This window comes from Canis lupus, chromosome 3, assembly GCF_003254725.2.
Source record: "Canis lupus dingo isolate Sandy chromosome 3, ASM325472v2, whole genome shotgun sequence".
Lineage (NCBI taxonomy): Eukaryota > Metazoa > Chordata > Mammalia > Carnivora > Canidae > Canis > Canis lupus.
The window spans coordinates 40,218,636-40,238,591 of NC_064245.1; the positions used below are offsets into that span (position 1 = coordinate 40,218,636).

At 46.6% G+C, this 19,956-nt stretch overlaps 1 long non-coding RNA gene across 1 annotated transcript; it reads left to right on the forward strand.

Annotated features, from left to right (window-relative positions):
* The first annotated feature begins 17,092 nt into the window (after positions 1-17,092).
* Positions 17,093-18,032, forward strand: LOC112653777 (uncharacterized). Its single transcript, XR_003132517.3, has 2 exons — positions 17,093-17,272; positions 17,813-18,032. It is a non-coding gene; the product is annotated as an uncharacterized LOC112653777 (long non-coding RNA).
* The last annotated feature ends 1,924 nt before the right edge of the window (positions 18,033-19,956 follow it).

Sequence of the window (19,956 nt, forward strand, 5' to 3'; positions counted from 1 at the left end):
CATAGTCCGTGTAGAAACTTGGACATGGGGCAGCCTGGGTGGCTCAGCGGTTTAGCGCTGCCTTCAGCCCAGGGCGTGATCCTGGAGACCCGGGATCGAGTTCTGCATCAGGCTCCCTGCATGGAGCCTGCTTCTCCATCTGTCTGTGTCTCAACCTCTCTCTCTCTCTGTTTTTCATGAATAAATAAATAAAATCTTAAAAAAAAAGAAACTTGTATATGAATGCTCATAGTAGCACTAATCACAATATCCAAAAAGTAGAAATTGCCCAATCATCCATCAACTGGTGAATGAATAAATAAAATGTGGTATAGTCAGATCATGGAATATTATTTGGCAATTAAAAGGAATCAACCTTACACACTACAACATAAATGAAGCTTGTAAACATGGCAAGTGAAAGAAGCCAGATACAAAGGGCAAGTATTATATGATTCCATTTGTATGAAATGTCTAACAGAGGCAAATCCAGAGAGAGAATAGATCAGTGGTTTCCTAGAGGCCTGGGTGAAGTCAGGGAGGAAAAGAGGCGTCCCTGCTGAAAGGTACAGTTTCTTCTCTGTAAGGATGAATATGTTCCTATATTGACTGTGATTGAGACACATTCCTATGAATAAAATAAAAGCCACTGACTTGTACATTTTCAATAGGGAAATTGTATGGTATGTGAATTATATCTCGATAAAACTGTTATTTATGTTTATAAAAAGGATAAGAAAACTGCATCATCAACATAGTCCAGGATCCAGATTTTCACAATTCCCAGCTGGTGGCCCACTCAACCACCCACACATTGAAGGGGTTATATAGTAGGGTTAATGTATTTAGGATTAAATGTAAGTAGGGTTAAATGATTGACTTATATTCATCAATTGCATCCAGATATTTAGAATTATAGCAAAGCAGGATTGATCCCATCACCTATTCCAAAGGAGACAACAGAATAATACCACACCCATAGACATTAAAGGTCTGGATATAGTCTTATAATTTTATAGAGGAAGGATTGAATGTTAATTACCCCTGAATCTAGTACCTGGGCTCATGAAATTAAAAAAAATAATAATCAAGTGGTTGATTTGCTATGTGATCTTAGGCAAATGACCTACCCTCTCTGGTTTGCAGTTTCATCATTTATAAAATAGGGATAATAGCACCTATATCCTAGAGTTGTCATGAGGATTAAACAAGGAATATATTTAAAGTACTGAAAACAGTGCCCAGAGTATTATAGAATGTATTTACTATTCTTTGATTTCTGTCTCATGGCCTTAGATCTCTGCTTCCACTGCCTAATGCCTTCACCTGAGACTTTTGTATTGCTCACCCCCTCATTCATTTCAGGTCACTGCCTATCTCACAAGGCAGATGACATAGTGCCTTGCCTGAACACCCTAACCGAGTGGCTCTCCCATTCCACCACCCTGCTTTATTTTTATTCACAGCACTTTAATTACCTGAAATTGCTATGTCTATATTTGTTTACTACCTAGCTGCTCCACAAGCCTGCACACTGTCTTGTTCACACTGAACCTTGCCTGGATCAGAGGCGTTTGCTGAAAGGAATAAATGAATCAATGAATGGATCTCTGCTATGTGTGGAATCGATCCCTGAGACCTGTTTCAACCTTAGGAGACTTAGGTCCATGCTGAGCAGCTAGAGGGTCCTTCATCCATAGTGTGTATCTGGAGGGCTCTTAGTTCTAGTAGCCATGGAAATGGAGGGGCCAGAAACTAGAAGTCACACAAATACTTCTCCTTTTGGCCAGAGACAGATGCCAAATTCATTTTGAGGGAGAACTCCTTCTACTTTGGGAAACAAAACCATCAGTGGCTATGTCAGGTGAAGGCAGGTCTTGTTCTGGATGGAGGAGCTGACAAGCACAGAGCTGAGCACCTTCAAGCTTGTTGCTACTTTGCAGGCAGGAAAGAGGAGGTAGGACAACCAGCCAGAGGCCATTCTGGGCTGAGCTGATCTTCTCCTCTCTCCTCTGGATCTGGACCACGTGCTGCTGAGCTGCAGGAAGGCCAGGAAGTAGACGTATTTTTTGTTGAGCATCTGGATCCCCTTATCAAAATTAGAATGGAGTGAAGAAAACAAGAATAGATATTAGCAATGGAGAAAACTAGCTGTTGGGTTGGTAACCAGCAGTCCCTGCCATGGAGACTAATCAAAGAGCCAGGTGCCTTTCACCACTGGTGACAGATGGTAACTCCCCAGTTGTGTAAAGGCTTTAGCACCATTACTAGTGCCACATTTACCAAAAAATTTGCTGTGTTGAGTTTCCCCTTCATCTAAATCACCTTTTTTTTTTTTTTTTTTTTTTTAACTTAAGGCCCTCAGCAGCTAATTAAATAACAAGCCTCGGGTTGGGATGACTCACATGGAGTTGGATAGACCTGCTCATGGAAACACCAAATAACCCCAGCCCAGGGGCACTCAGAGAGGAGCAAAGACACAACCCTGTTCTCTTTTTGCCAAGCAAGCAAACAATGTTCCCCACCCCAACTATACACAAAATGCCCTATCTGTTCATCAGTAAGCATTTGGAAAATTCAAAGAACAATAAATAAGAAAATGAAAATCTCCCCAACCCCACCACTCAGAGATGAGCACAGTTTACATGCCGACCTACTTCCTTCTCATTTCTGGCTGATGGCGTGGTTGGCCAGAGACTCCCTTTAGAATTTATAGCCTACTTCCCCCCTGAGTGTATATCAACCTCACCTCCGTAGAGTGTTTTGAATCTCAAGAAGCCAGCTCATGGGCTTAAACAGAGAGAAACACCACTCCTCCAACCTCTGGCATCCCTTTCAGGTGTGTATCACTTGTGATTTCCAAATCTGGGTGCGGGAATTGTGTGTTTTCTTAAATTACACTGATGGAAGAGCCACATGGGAAACAAGTGATTCTCCAAATGGGGTTTTTATATGCCTTGTGTGGCCAAGCGAGCCTCAGGCCTGGAGAAGAGGAAGTGTGCAGGGTTTGCTTCTTGGAGAAACCAGCCTCTTCAAGGTTTTTTTTGTTTTGTTTTGTCTTTTTATTCAATTAGCTTTGGAGGTAGGGGGGCAGTCACCAGCTACATATTTTGTGAGTCACTTGGATTTCAAGCTCTAAACTGTCTATTTTAGGCAATAGATGTTTAAGGTTTGAGAGTTTTGACTATTATTATTCTTAATTATTAATTTTCAAATCTGGCCCTGGAAAAAAACTGGTTATTCCCCTTTGAGGTTTCAGCATTAGATCTTGAAGTCGGTAAATAAGAAGGTAATTTGAAGTACCCATGATCTAAATTGGGGGGGGGGGATTAAAAATGCAATTAATATACAAAGAGAAGAGTGATCGGTGCTGTGGGGATGGAAAAAAGAGAGGACAAAAAGTCTATAAATCACCCATTTATCTCAAAGTGGCCCCCTGCATCCAATGTTGGCTCTGAAACCTAATTGGGTCCTCTCCTCTGACCACAGGAAAGAACAGTTGCATTGAAACTGTCCTGGAAAGTTTGAGGAGCCCTATGGCCATAAATATTGACATGTGCTTTACCTTGCTTATTAAATATACATTGATGGATTTGTCCTGAGCACTTTCCACATGGGAGGTGTGTGAGGACACACACTCTTAGAACTTGATAGTGATGAATAACCAGCACTCTGGCGGGGAGGAGCCCATGAGTCCCCATTTGTAGTGTTTGCAATGGCATAAATACTCCCGCCAACAAGACAATCTTTGAACTCAGAGCTGGGGAGATATGTACAGTAACACATATTATACAGGATTTCCACCATATAAGCACCATATAGATTATAAATAGATATAAATAAACTCAAATGTAAAATAGAGTGAATTAATCAGGAAGTGATGAGTTGGATGGGATTTGAGCATTACCTCTGTTTTTGATATGATGTATTTAATTGTGAGTCTATAATTTAATGTTTCACAAAAGCTGTGTTTAACAGCCAGCTCACAACATTTCTGAAAATGTCACTCCATTGTCTCATGATCAGGAATGAGTAACCTCCAGAACACTGCTAAGGGTGCAGATAGGGAGTACACAAACATCAACAGTTGGCTGGCCAGCTCTAGGAAGGCTTCCAGCTACTGAGGACAGCCTGCCACCTCCTGCTGTCCTCACCCCCACGGTGCCCAGAGAATACAGCCTCCCTGCTCCTCTAGCACTGTGGCCTGACCATCCAACTGATCTTCTGATGACAGCCCAGGGCCACTTCCTAGTTTCCAGGTCTGGTAGATTTGGAGCCCATTTCTGAGCCTCAGACCTGCCTGACTCCTCCCAATCCTGAAATCATCTGTCTTAAGATGGTGCTGAGCATCTTCAGTGGAAAAGCCTAGCTAGTAAGGGTAGAGCTTCGCTCCGGTTTGCTCTGTATGTGCTTCTCTCCCTTCCTCCCCTTACTTTCTCTCCCCCCCCATCTCCCTCCCTCCCTACTTCTTCCACTCTGTCTCTGTCTCTCTCTCCCTCAGTCCAGGACAGAAAGCAAGTTAGCCTACTGTGTGCTCTGATCAAAAATCCTTTGTTTAAAAAAAATCATTTGTAGAGTGAAGGGGTTAAAAAGTACAAACTTCCAGCTAAACATAGGATAAGCCATGGGGATGTGATGCACAACATGAGGACTATAGTGAATAATACTGCACTGTATATTTGTAAGTTGCTAAGAGAGTAAATATTAGAAGTTTTCATCACAGGAAAAAGAAATTTTATAACTATGTACAGTGATGGATGTTACCTAGATTTATTAGTGATTATTTCACAACAGATACAAATATTGAATCATTACATTGTGCACCTGAAACTAGCATAATGTTATATGTCAATTAAATCCCAAAAAAATCATTTGTGGGGAGAGTCAGGTGGGGACATTGGAAAATCTCCAATAAGGAGGGCATGTGATGTGATGAGCACTGGGTGGTTTTTTTTTTTTTAATTTTATTTTTATTTATTCATCAGAGACACAGAGAGAGAGGCAGAGACATAGGCAGAAGGAAAAGTATGCTTCCTGCAGGGAGTCTGATGTGGGACTCAATCCCAGGACCCCAGGATAATGCCCTGAGCCAAATGCAGACACTCAACCACTGAGCCACTCAGGTGCCCTGAGCACTGGGTGTTATAGGCAACTGTTGAATTACTGAACTCTACCTCTGAAACTAATGATACCCTATATGTTAACTAATTGAATTTAAATCGAATATGTTTTCTAAAAAAAGAAAATATGATGAACCATTGAAAAAGAGGGTGAAGATAGAAAACAACATCTCAGACTCTGAAGCTGGCATCTAGAGTCCTGTTTCTCTGGCCTAACTGCAGGAGGGTCATCTTACCCCCAGGCAGAGATAAATGGCCTAAGATCACTCTGTTCCTGGAGTCACCAGTCCAGCCAGCAATGTGGCCTGGGCTGCAAGAGGAAGACCACCCTTTGTTGAGTGATTATCCCACATCTCTCTTTGCCTGGCTGCTGCTTCAGATGAACTAACCCTGATTCAGGCCACCTTTGACCTTGATCCACCCTAGTCCTCTGGGCCAGAGTGGGCAGAGGTGTCAATGCCAGCTGCCCACGAGGGCAAGGACAAGATACCTACTCTACATAGAGCCAGTCCCTTCACCTGGCCATGTGCACCCACGGGAGGGGCGGTGTTCAACGTGGGAAAGAAAGACATGATAGAGACTAGTTCTTCAGAGGACACTCAACTTTAGAGACACAGTAGTGATGATAATGAAGATGCCATTAACTGAATTTTATAGGACAAAACCTTGGGAAGCTCACCCAACTAGTGGAAGGATAAATGAAGGGGGGGGGCAGTCAAAAGCTTAGAATATTTATTTTTATTGGATAAATTTGACATGAAAATGGCATGTAAATTTGACATGTAAATTTAAGTATACAGCATGTGACTTAGATACACTTATTTATTATGATTGCCATAGTAATGATATTTATCACATTGTGTAATTATAGTACATTATTGTCTATGGTCTATATTCAATATACTGCACATTAGATCTCATTAGTACTAACTAATGGCTTAGTTAGTACTCATAAGTTTGTACTCCTAAACACCATCAGTCTTACTCCCCTCCCCTGGTGATCACTGTTTTATTCTCTGGTTGGTTTTTTATTTTTCAATAGGTTTAACTTTTTAGATTCCAAATATAAGTGATATCATACAATATTTGTTTTTCTCCGTCTGACTTATCTTCTTAGCACAATGCGCTCAAAAAGGTTCACCCACTCTGTTGCAAATGGTACAATGTCCTCCTTTCTCATAGCTGAATAATACTCCCTTGTGTTATGTTCCATATCTTTTTTTATTCATTCATAAGTTGATCGGCATTTGGGTTATTTCTGTATTGTGGTTGTTAAGTAGTTGCATTTTGATTACTTGTGAATATTTTTGAAAACATAAAGTAACTTGAAGGAATCTGACTTCTGGGTTGCCAAGTAGCCTCACTTAAAGGACTGCTTTTAAAAAAATAGGGGCAGGCACCTGGGTGGCTCAATCAGTTAAGCACCTGTCTTCAGCTCAGGTTATAGTCTTGGGGTCCTGGGATCTAACACTGAAAGCAGCTCCATGCTCAGCAGAGAGTAGGTTTCCCCCTCTGCCTTTCCCACTCCTGTGTGCTCTCTCTCTCTCTCTCTCTCTGAAATAAATAAATAAAATCTTTTAAAAAATAGTTAGAAATAATGTGCTATTTGCATATTGAAGTGTTTGTAAGAAACCCTATCTGCTAAAGTACTCAAAGGGTGTGGGGAGGGAGTGGGGAGGAAGAGCCAGAAGGATGATAGATTTAGTTACTGAATTCGGGGCATCTTGAATGTACCATCTTAATGAACTTTTGATGCTATGTTTATGAATACAAAACTATTAGACAAAAATGCTTCAATATTGTTTTTTTAAGGGAAGAAAGTATTTTCTAGAGTCAATTCCATCACAATAATTGCATTCATGATTATTTTTCCATGAAGGAGTTTTACAAGTTCTGTTTGTCCTATTGTTTTTCCTTTCTGAAACTCCTTTCACCAGAAAAAATTCTTTTTTCCAGACCTTCTGACACTCTTCCCAGCCATCCACCACCAAGACTCTTCCCTCTCTTCCCTGCTAGCTGATTTTTTTCAGACAAACACTTGGCCCCTGGCAGCTTCACCCACACATCTCCCAGCCCCCCTCCAGGAGACAGACTGAAGCTTTCTCTGGTCCCAAGTTAAAAATGATGGGGAAGCCTTTGACTGATTCAGCCAGTGTTCCACATCCATTCCTGATCCAGTCACCTTTGATGAATGAGGAGAAGTCCAATGGTTTTTCCCTACTGAACATGGAGCTGAGGTGGAATCCATAAATAGATGGAAGCCCTGTTAGAGATTCAAATTGTTTAGAATGGGGCGGTGTTATGTGCAGATGAAGAAGAGCTGCCCCATTAGTGCTCGGTTACTTTTTTTTTTTTTTCAAATTCCATATTATTGCCATTCAATTATGGGGACTTCGCTAAAGCTCCAGCCCTACATAGACAATGTGTGGGTCAGCTTGGTGATATCTCAGAGAGATGAGGAGACATGGTGGCATCAGAGAAGACCCCCCACTCCATGACCAAATGGGCTGGCCAGGAATCAGGTGACCCTGGGTTCTCTATTGCAGTGCCAGATAGGCTCCGTCCAAGCTGTGAATGGCCTGGCACCTCTCCAGGACAAAAGCTGTGGCAGGAAAAGGTGATAGAGTCAGGAAGGTTCTCCTGATGTTTAGCCCACTTGTTCTGACTTGCTCACTGGCCCCACTATGGCAGGTCCACATGCAGGATGCCACAGATTCTTATGGGCTCCTGTCCCAGGTCTTGGTGGATCGTGTCAAGAGCAGTAATGATAACTTCTCTCCTCTGGGCTCCTAGGTCCCAGCACCCTGCCAGGGACTTTCTGAGCACTACCTATCCTCAGAAAACATTGCTAGGGCATATTTCTTACCTGCTCTGTGCTTTGGTTTCCTGTTCTGTGAAATGGAGATATCATGAGACCCACCCCCAGGACTCTTGCAAGAATTAACATAAGCCCTTAGAGCAAGTTCCTGGCACCGAGGGACAGTGACACATAAGTGTTTGTGATTTTTGTCAGCTCTTGGGAGCTGGGATTGACACTCAGACATGCCTGGCTCCCCATTCACGAGACTGCCACCCATCACTCCATCTTGGGGTCTGGGTAATTCACAGAAGGGCAGGACTTGATCCTTGTAGACTCTGGTTCCTCCAAGGAGGCCCCTGTCTGCAGTAGGGGAGGCCTCGGTACCCCAGGCTGGACTCCGATGGACTGGGTGGGTCATTCTGGCAGCCCCTGGGAAGGCAGGACTTGTGGAGGCGGCCATGGGGCAGGGCAGCTGCCGGCCATCCCAGGAGGGCAGTGCTGTAATGGACTTGGCCACGCGCTCCAGGCTGAAATGCTGATCTAATGTCTCTGTGCTGGACTTGTCTAGGCCAGAACAACCCACAGCAACAATAAAGCAGAAGACTAGAAAGGGGTCGAATCCCTCTGCAACCTATATGCCAAGCTTCTAGGGAGTAGAAGACTGGCCACTCTGATGGGGGGAGGCAGGGGCACCCAGGAAAATGGGAACACAGAGGTCCTCTCCGCAGGCTTCCTGTGGGCCAGGTCTTCTCCAAGGTGAGAGGAAGTTTGGGAAGCAAAATGTCTGCATGTGGATCAATGGAAAGTTTCACAAAGATCCTGCTAAGCCCTCAGGGTGGAAGGAGAACATACTGGCTCCCATCCTGTGGACACAGCTGCATCTGCATGTCCCTGAGGACTTTGAGGATGTCCCCCTTCTCCCTTGGCCCTCATGTTCCCAAAGTCCTTCCCCTGGTGCCTGAAGGAAACCGGAGCTGCACGCCCTTGACCTCAGTGCCATCGGGAGGGAGGCTCAGGAAGGGCATCATGCGCACCGGCTGCCCCTTCACTGTCACTCACCTCCAAGGTGGCTCTAATTATCCTCACTTTACAGAAGTCTGATGAGCTGGTGCACAGGGTTCAAATGCAGATCAAAAGGAGTCCTAGACCTCCATCAGAATTCCAGGGACCTGACCATGACAGGGCCAAACCCTATGGGCACCTCAACCTCAGATGAGAGGGAAAGGAAGAGAGGGAGACTCAAGTTGGCCATCTGACTGGTTCGGTTTGGCCAGTTTGTGTGTCTTGGGGTGTGCAACTAGAAGGGATGGCGGCCACGGAGGAAGTGTGAGTGCTTCTGGATCTCTCAGGCTTGTGGTCCCTGGTGTGCTGAGACCCCTCACTGCTCTGAAGGGGGACGCATTTCCTTCTAGGCTTCCCTAGTCCCTAAGCAGCTCAGGTGGCTCTGATGTGGAGGAGCAGAGGGGCTCCGGTGCCCTCACTGCCTGATGCCCATGGCTACAGTTGGAGCCAGAGGAGCCGCCATTTTCTCCCAGAGGCACTTCCTCTGTGCCTGCAGCCTCTCTTCAGGCAACAGATGAGTGGGGAGACACAGATTAGTGTAAGAGGGAGGACTCAAGGAGAAGGGTGAGGGATAGTGAAGGAGGAGGAGGAGGGAAGGGAGGGGCAGGAGCAAGCCCATCTGGTTTCTGTTTCCTGGTCCCTCTTCTTACCAGCTGAGAGACTTTGGCCAAGATGTTCAGCCCCTCTGAGCCTCAGTCTCCCCATCTATAAAACAGGGTAACAGTCTTCCCATCAGAGATGTTCTGTGGAACAGGGATCAGGCATCTCACTTTATCCTTGATCCTTGGGGATCAGGACTAGGCCTAGGCTCTCTCCAGGGCGGGGGCAGGGTAGATTTGGCCTCAGTGGCCACCCACTAAACAGGCATTTCTGGGGTCTCCAGGAAGGATGGGCCTGGGCCTCAGCCCTCAGAAAGCAGCAGAACCTGCCTGCCTTCCTGCAGTGCCCTCCTCAGCCCCGCCTCCTGCCTGGGGGTGGTGCAGAGGCCCTCACTCCCTCTCTGACCCCCTGCTTCTCATCTGCAGGGGCGGCCTCTGAGGAGGTTGGATGGTGAGGCCCTGCACATGCCCAGCCAGCCCTGTCCCTGCCTCAGAAAACAGTTCACAGTTGTTTCTAGATGGGGACAGTAGGAGTTGGACCCAGGCCAGGGCCTATGGCCTCCTGCCTTGCGCCTCCCGGGCACATAGGAGCCACAGGTGGCACTAGACCAAGGACCCCCCCTTCCCCCGGAGTTTCCCTGATTCTCCTAATTGCCACAATCCCCTTAGTTCACCTCTATCCCATGTCCCCTGAAGCAGTCGGGCTCTCTGTTGACTTCACAACTGTCTCCCTCTGTGTGTCTCTCCTGTCTCTGACTCCCTTTCCCTTCCTGTTTCCTCCCGTGCCTGTACACCGATCCCCGCAGCTCCCTCAGTCTCTGGCTCTGCCTCCCCTGCCTCCCTGCCTCCCTGCCTCCCCTGCCTCCCCTGCCTCCCCTGCCTCCCGCCTCCCTGCCTCCCCGCCTCCCCGCCTCCCCTGCCTCCCCGCCTCCCCTGCCTCCCCGCCTCCCCGCCTCCCCTGCCTCCCCGCCTCCCCGACTCCCCTGCCTCCCTGCCTCCCTGCCTCCCCTGCCTCCCTGCCTCCCCTGCCTCCCGCCTCCCTGCCTCCCCGCCTCCCCGCCTCCCCTGCCTCCCCGCCTCCCCGACTCCCTGCCTCCCCGCCTCCCCTGCCTCCCCGCCTCCCCGACTCCCTGCCTCCCCGCCTCCCGGGCCTCCCTGCCTCCCCTGCCTCACCCTGCCTCCCCGCCTCCCCGCCTCCCCGGCCTCCCTGCCTCCCCGCCTCCCCGCCTCCCTGCCGCCTCTCCTCTCTGGGCCGGTCTCTCAGCCCCTTTTCCTGCCTCATACTCTCGTCCCTCCCCCCACCCAGTTGCCTCTCGAGGGGACAGCTGTGAAAAATTAGGAACTCGACAGTGAGTATCAGTCCCGAGGGGCACAGGATGATTTATGTCTCCGTGGGAGATGAGGCAGCTTTTCTTGATTATTTCACCCAATAGCACAGGTCCTGGGGCTCCCGGGGCCTTTCCTTCCTTTCAAAGTCTTGACTCTCACCTGAGCCAGGCAGTGTGCTCTTAGTCTCAGAGCAGCTCCAGGCACCCTGAGCGCACCCCGCCAGGCCCCTCCTTCTAGAAGGCATCTGTGCAGCTCAGCTAGCCGCAGCCGGACCGGCCTCTGCTCCGCCACGCGCCTCCCTGCGCTGTGGCCCCTGCGTCCCCGCACCCCCGCTGCCGCGGACCCCCGATGGAGGCCCGGTGGGGGAGCTCAGGGACAAGCCTCCCGAGATGGACAAGGCCGCGCCGGTGCAGAGCGCGTGGATGACCGCCTTGCCCGGGGCTTTCCCGCGGAAGCCCCTCCCCGGGAGCTGCGAGCACAGCGAGCTGAGCCCGGCTGTCACCTTGCGCAGCCGCACACCCCTTCTGAGCCTCTGCCTTGCCCTCTGGGCCGTGGGGGTGACAGCCGCGCTTGCCTCGCGGGGCCGCTGCCACAGCTAGACGGACCCACTGGGCATCGCACTGGGCATCGGCGGGCGAGCATTTGTGTGTCGGTTTTATGAGTAGAGAGACTGAGGTTTAGAGATGTCAGAGGATCTCCCTGGGGCCCCAGGGTCACCGGAGAAAGTGGTGCAGGGGAACCCCACCCCGCGGCCGGGCTGTGCTTGCCCCCGTTTGAGCGCAGGGAGCCCGGTGTCGCCCGGCTCCCGCCACCCCTCGTGGTATTTTCCACTGCTGTGGACGCGCGCCCACACGGCCTCCCAGCCCACATAGGAGGAGGGAGCCAGGAGGCCCTGGCAGTTCTGCTCGCGGTTAAAATACGGGGAGCTCACATTTCAGTTCTTTCTGGCTTGGAAAAGGCCATTGGAAAAAACAACCCTCCCCCCCCCCCCCCCCCCCCCCCAGCAGCATGTGTTCGCAGCTTGTCAGTCCTGGCAGGCCCCGAGCCTCCCTGGAGGCCGTGGGGCGACCAGGCTGTGGAGCTTGCCCAGGCCATCCTTTCTCTGTTCAAGCCCTTGCACTGCAGGGTCCAGGGGACCCCAGGGTCTGAGGCTGGGGTAAGCGCAGGGCCCCAGGAATTAGCAATGAGTCCTACACGCGGTGTGGGGCTGAAAAAATATCGGTAGAAGTGCAGAACGGCAAGGCCAGGGTTGTGCAAATAATAAAGAGATTCCCTCAATCAACAACCCCTGATCGCAGGTTGTAGGTGAGTGGTGAGGCTCCACACTTATGGGACAGCCTCAGGAAAGCTCCATTCTTTACACTGGCCAAGGGGAGGATGAGGAAAAGGTGGCCTGGCCAGGAATGCTAAATCAGCCAGAATTTGTGAGGTTCACATCATAGAAACACAAGTCAAACTGTCTTAGGCAAGAAAAGGGAAACTCATTGATGAATGTGATTAAAAAGTTCAAAACCTAGCTCTAGGCATAGCTGGATCCAGGTGCTCTAATGATGCTATAAAAAGCTGTCACTCTCAGCTTAGCTTCCTTTGGCTTGGCTTCACTTTCAGGTAGATTATTCCAAGGAAGAGTCTCCTAGCAGTTCCAGGGCTACATCATGATCTTGAGGCTGCCTGAATTGGTCCATGTGTTCATCCCTGAACCAGTCATGATGGCCAGGAGGTGCACCGTGCTAACTGTTTTGGCCTCAGTCACATCCTTCCTCTGGAGTACAGGTGGCGTGCCAGACCACAAAACCACATGATGGACTAGAATAGTAATGCGGGCTGGCACCCAAAGGAAGAGTGGGAAGCTGTTATCAGGAAAGGTAAGAACAGGGCTAGATGCACTCTGACCTCCCCCCCACCCCGCACCCAGGGCCTTTACTTCCTCATTAGCAAGATGAAAAGGGCTTCACATCCAAGCCATGGCGGCTTGGCATTGGCTGAGCACCTACCCTGTGCCATGTGTGAGTCATGGGGAGTTGGAGGTGATAGAGGGACTTTGAGCCAAGTGCCTCAGACCCTCTACCCTTCACCTCAAGTTCAGGGAATGAGACAGAAAACAAACTGAAGTAAGGACCAAGGCCCTGTCCCAGGCTGCAGCGGGTCCTGCTGGTCCCCCAGCCTCTCCCACACCTCCATCCTGCTTCCTCGGCCCCACCTGCCAGCTGTCAGCTCTTCTTTCTTGCTCTGGGGCCTTTGGTCAGGCTCTGGGGCCTTTGGTCAGGCCTTTGGTCAGGCTGGGGCCCTCTGCCTGAAAGATCTTCTCCCCTGAGCACCTCATCAGGTCCTGCTCATCTTTTATACCTCAACGCCAAAGGGCTTTCTCCAGGAGCTCTCTGTGGCACTCTGGGCCAGCAGTAGGTATGGCCATGCACTCTCAGAGTGCCCTACGCTCCTCCTGGCCCCAGGGGCACAGCCTTTTAGCTGCAACCATTGGTGAGATCACTTGTTCCCACTCTGTCCCTTTTCTGGAGCTGAACTTGTCCTCCTGTTCTCAGGGAGGTGCAGGGAAGGGTCACCTACCAAATCAGAAGAGAATGAGCAGACATGGCAGGTGGTTCTCTTCCTCTGCCATTCCTCTTTGCTCCTTCAAGCCTGACCTCAAGGCTGAGGCTGATTGTGCCAGGGAAGAAGGACCTGGAAACATATTCTGAGACTCAGGAGTGGAGGTTTCACTGTGCAAACTCTGATCTCAAGAGGCACATGCAGAGCAGTAACTTTAAGAGCACAAAGGTATGCAGGGCTGCTCAAGAAAGACTCGATGTATAGGTTTTACCCCAGAAGAGGAGGGAGTTGTAGGATGACATCACAGGGGCTTCCCACTGGCTGAATGGCCTCAGGAACATCCCTAGATTGTGGGAAGACTCACCCCATTCTCCTGGATTCAGGGAAAGACACCTCTCATGGGGTTGAAGGGTGTCAAGTCAGAGGCGCTTTGCCCCACCTCCTATCTGGGGCTCTGAGCACCACAGCTTTCATTCTTGGCCTGGCTGGTGGAATGAGGCCCCTCTGATGGCCATCTAGAGGGACATAGTGGTGGAGGAGGTTGGGACAGGGGTATCTGCCCTCTCCAGAGCCAGAGCAGCCCTGGGAGCAGCACCAGATTACCCAAGACTCCACAGAAGGGTGTGGAGGTGGCTAAGAGGTCAAGAGAGAGGAGATAGGCCTGGCCCTTTTGCAGGGTGGATAGAGGCTTAGGCCCAACGAGGGAGAGAGGAGTGTCACAACTCAGAGAGGATGTGCATAGGGAAGCCGGCATGCCATCCAGATGACCTCTGCCCCATACCAGCGTTAGACCTCCCCAGGGAGAAGGAGAGAGGAGAGACTCTAGAACTCATGGGATTCCAAGCCTTGGGGCCTCCATTCTGTTCTAGGGTCTACATGTCATTCCCTTGGCCAATACCATACTGTCTTGATTTTAGTCATTCTATGCAAAACCTTAGTATCAGGCATGTGATGTCACTCATGTCATTCTTCTTTGTCAAGATTGTTTATTCTAGAGTCTCCCTTTCCTTTTTAATTTTTATTTATTTCTGATAGTCACACACACACAAAGAGAGAGAGAGAGAGGCAGAGACACAGGCAGAGGGAGAAGCAGGCTCCATGCACCGGGAGCCCGACGTGGGACTCGATCCCAGGTCCTCAGGATCGCGCCCTGGGCCAAAGGCAGCGCCAAACCGCTGCGCCACCCAGGGATCCCTAGAGTCTCCCTTTCCATGTGAATTTTAGAACCAGCTTCTCTGGGTCTGCAAAAAACCTGTGGTGATTTTGATTGGCATCCTGCTGAAATGGTTATCAGTTTGGGTAAAAAATGACATCTTTACTATGCAGAGCCTTCCAATCCATGAACACAGATGTTTCTCCATTTATTTATGTCTTCTTTGATCAGTAGTTCGTAATTTTCGTCATGCAGATCTTTCTTTTATTATCATTTAAATCCAAGAAAAGACATAGCAGAGCTTTCCAGGGTAACTATGGCTTTCCTGCATTGTCTTTTTTTTCTTGATCTCTTGCTGAAATCAGAAACCCATTCCATCAAGCATCTCCTTGAAGCCCCAGTCCATGTGGCCCTGGCCAAGTTGTCACCATGCACAGACTCAGACACTGACTGTCTCTCTCTTTCTCCCATGCACGCACCGCCCCCCATACCTTCCTCTCTTCTTCCTTCATCTGACCCACACCTGGTGGGGGCCAAAGTACCTTCTACTTCACTGCTGCCCCAGGTGACCCAAGAGAACCCTGTGATGAATGGAAACAGATTCCAAGTGCTCTTCTCTTTCAGGCTATCATGATAAAGGTGGGGATGAAGAGGGAAACGGCCACAATCTAAGCCTAGGTGCTAGTTTATCTTTGCAGGCTATTGGTAATGAGGCTAGGCTCTGTGGGATGACAGTCACTGAAGTGAGCCTGACTGGCAGATTTGGTCAAAGTTTTGGACACTGTAGATGGCAATGCCATCTGCGTCAAGTAGCTGGTAACCGGGAAGAAGCAGAAGGCTTTGTGGAGGCATCAATGGCTTCGCTGCCCGGGCCATGAGGTGCCAGGCAAGGCACTAGCATTTCTGAGTCTCAGTTTCTTCCTTACGAAATGGGGTGTTAATCCCTACCTCCCACAGAGCGGGTGCACGCTGTGGAGATCAGATCCAGCGCAAGCACCACGCCTGGGACATGGTCGTGGTGACTGTGACCACAATCATCATTAGTGTTTTGGAGGGAGGCCACCCAGTCCTGCGGCTTCCCGCCTCTCTGAACTTGCTCACTTATGTGGCTCCCTGCAGAATGATCTGTAGTAGTTCCTTCCTCAAATGGGAACAACCCCGGGTCTATCCGCCTATGTCTCACCAGAATACTGACTCCAATATACCCAAGACTCTGAGTTGAGGGAAGAGTGGTGGGGAGAGTGGTGCTGGGGTGGGCATGGGCTCCTGCCCACTTGTGCTGCTGCCCTGGAACCCCCAAAGCCTGTCTGTTCCTTCTGTTCCTTCAGAGACCCAAGCCCAGGCTCAGCTGCTCCAGAGGGAGGCCTTACTCTCAGCTCAGAGAATCCAAATGATAACCGGCAAGATTCTAGAGCTTTCCTGTCCAATATGGGAGCCACTAGCCACAGGAAGCTACTGAGTCTTTGAAATGAAATGTGGTTATTCCTAATTGAGATGTGCTGAAAGTATAAAATCTGCAGTGGCTTTCAAAGACTGAGTACAATAAAAGAACATAAAATACTTCATTAATCATTTTTATATTGATGATATATATTGAATGATAATACTTTAGATATATTAGATTAATAAGTTATTAAAATTAATCTTACCTGTTTCTTTTTACTTTTTAAAATGTAGCTACTAGAAAATTTGAAATGAGACACGTAGCTTACATTTGTGGCTCATAATAGAGCCACAATTGTGTTTGTGTTGGACCACATCTCTGTAGCCAGTATGGCCAATATGCTAAGGCTTGCTTTAGGGTCATGCTCCTAAGTGCTAGAACCTTTATCTTTCCTAGGTCCTCACCATTTTAGCCTCCTCCACTCTAGTACACATACAGCAAAACCTAGAATCATGCTGTCCCTTGCAGCTTTGGATTCTCACCATCTAGAACCATCTTCTCAGTTCCTTAAGCACAGATAACACTTTTGTGTAACTTGGAAAAAATGCATCCCTTACTCAAGATACTTTCATATTATTCTCTAGAAAATTGGCACAAGAAACATGACAATCTATGATATCTACAATGAGAATGGTGCTCCTTGGATAGGTCATGCTTGTGTAGTGTGCAACCTTCTTAGCTGTATGTGGCAGCTCTGCCAATATCTGGCTGTTCTACATATATTAGTTGGAGGAATTTATGAAAAGACAGTAGCAACGATCTCCATCCCTGCCACCTTGATATTTCCAGGTGAAGGCTCCATCTCTTTTTCAACAATTAGCACTGAAAGACTGGTCACATCTCAGAACGGTGGCCTCAGCCTCATTGCTCTCCATATGAAAACCATGTTGGTGTAGAGCCATGGCTCCAACACTTACCCAGGAAGTTCACAAAGCCATAGACAGAAAGTAAACTCCAACCCATGCTTCAAAACCCAGGCTCAGAGACTCCTCTGTGAAGAATATCCCCACCCTGAGCTATTGATGTCACAGAGGTCCCCCTGGTGAGTGTAACCTGGAATTGTTACCACTTTGGTTGAGGGACCGTTGTTTTGCTGAGGGTTGGGTGCTGGTACAGACTGGTATGGGATTCTGGCATGCTTTTATCGAGGAATGTTGACACACATCTGCTTAAAATCATTTAAGTTTATCATCTCGACTGACTCATAGGGCAGCATACACAGAAAAGCGAGAGGATGAGGTAAGCAGGGAGGGTTGGGAGTATTGCCTCATGACTTTTCACGGTCATCTCTGTTTTCACCCCCAAATGTCCTATTTGCTTTCAATAAGTTCTATTGGTTGCTTATATAAGCATGTAGATATTTACTTACCTGTGTCAACATTAGTTCTAATCCTACACTGTATTAGTTTCTCACAATTGTTAAGTACAGGTTTTATTTATAATATGTGTTATTGACATCTAGCATTTATGATTTCCCCTCACTTTTTCACTTCTCTGTTACATGGAAATTTATCTTCAGTCCCAGAAAAATGTAAAAGAATGTATTTCATTTGTTTGTTTATTCACTCATTTTAAAAAATATTTTATTTCTTTCCCCAAATCTGAGTTTGATCACTTCTGGGGAGCAGCAGGAAGTGAGTGAGGGGCCAAACCAAAAGGATAAAAAAAATTCACAGCCCAGTTTTCCAGATATTCTTGTGGTTCCTTTAACTAAATGGATGTTTTGTGGACACTTAGGTTATTTTGTACAGTAAACAATTTCTTTTCTTTTCTTTTTAGCCATTTAATGTGGTATCATGAAAGGAAGATCAACTTCTTAATGAAAAAAAGCTGAAATGGGAGAGGGAGGCGAGTACATGAAGAGCACTTCCAGGCTTACATAAGTAACATTCCCGCTGCATAAACATCTTGGCAAACCCAGAGACTAAATCCCCATCCCACACTGCTGGCCTGAACCAAACACTGTATAATATTTTTTAAAAAATCCTGTTGATGGTAACATTTTTCTGTCCAGAAACAAGTCATTAGTTTGGACAAAAGAATCCAAATGCATCTGCTTCGTTCCCCAAAGTTCTAGTGGAAAATATTATCTAGAGAAAAAGCAAAAGAGGAATAAGAGTGGAGAATTATGATTTCTTAAGAGTGAAACAGAGAGATGGCAGTTAAAATCTCTGAAGTTCCTCTCAGTACAAAATTACGAACCCCAAATTAAATTAATCCATCCCCACTTGGCAAATGCCAAGCAGAGTCCAAAACAAGTCATTTTTAGTGACCCAAATTGAACCTTTACATATTTACCTAACTTCTGCATTGACATGAAATTTAAATATGCAGTTGGTGGCTTGGAGTCCCCAGCTCTACTGTGATGTGTACATACCAATGTATTCATACAAAATTTTGTTCCAAGGAAAGAAAGATTTTAGAGAATGCTACCTGTTTCACAACATATCAATGACATTCAGACTCCAAAAAGATTTAATGCAAGTTGGGAGAACTATTTCTTCTTTTTAAGTATTTAAATCATAGAAACAAAGTAATATGCCAGTAAGACCAGTATCCACGGTCCCTGAGCTACAAAGAATATTTGCATTTCTTTCTTCAATTTCTGCAGGTCATAACTCACTAGAAATGGCCCCTTTTCTTCAGAAAGTTGGAATAGACCAATTATCATAGAAGTAATAGAGAAAGCAGTTAGAGCCCTCCCTCAGCACCCAAAAAACAGCATTAAGCCCAAATCATTTCTCAGGACAATTCTAGCAAACCTTTAAAAATCAGATATTTCCTGTGTTACTTAAACTATTTTATAGCATAGAAATAGAGGGAAGAGTTCCAATTATTGCCAAGAATATCATCAATTTGAAAATCTGATAAGATTTTATAAAAAATTAAAACTACAAACCAATCTCACTAATATTGATATGAAAATGTTAAAGAAAAATCTAAGCAAACAGAATCCAAAGGTAGTACATAATGAGCAAATAGAGTTTATTCCAGGAATGTCAGTGTGGTTCAATACAGGAAATCCAGGAATTCTATCTAATCTATCATATTCATAGAGCTAAGGATAAAAATCATGTGATAGTCTCCAAAGATGCAGAAAAGACATTTGAGAAATGCAGCACTCATTCATACTAAAAATACTTTCTCATTGAAGTCAGAGCCAAGACAAAGATGTCCACAACCACCAATACTATATGTTTGTGAAAACAATGAAATAAGGAAATATTTAGAAGCAGAATAATTTGAAAAGAAACAATAACAAAAAAGATAACTGTTTATAGATAATATGATAATACACTGGGAAGACCCAAAAGAATCTATGGAAAAACTAACATAAACAATAACAAAATTCAAAAGTAAAATCAATAAGCAAGAGCAATGGCCTACATATCTAGAAAGAAAAGCCATTTGAAAGCACAATGAAAGAGATTTCATTCATGATAAAGAGTAAAAGAAAACTGCCACAATGAACTTCATGAGAAATGTCCAGATGTCCTCACGAAAAATATAAAATTTTTGTGAGAGACACAAAAGAAATGGGGAGATAGACCACATTCATAGATAGACTGAACATCAAAAGATATCAGTTCAGTTCACCTGAACATAATTTATGAATTTAACATAATTCTAATTTTTTTCTGAAGCTAGACAAGTTGACTCAAAAGTTCAAGCAGAAATAGCCAGGATAACCTTGAAAAAAGTAATGTGGAGAAACTAGCTTTACCCAATATTAAAATGTATTACAAAGTCTTTATCACTTGAAAAAAAATGTAGAATAAGTAAATTGATAGAGTGATAGAACTGAATAAAAAATCCAATAGTAAAAAAAAAAAAAATCCAATAGTAGGCTCAATTACTTATAGAAATTTAGTATATACCAAAGGAGGCACCTCAAAAGATAGACTTTTTTTTTTATTTAAAGA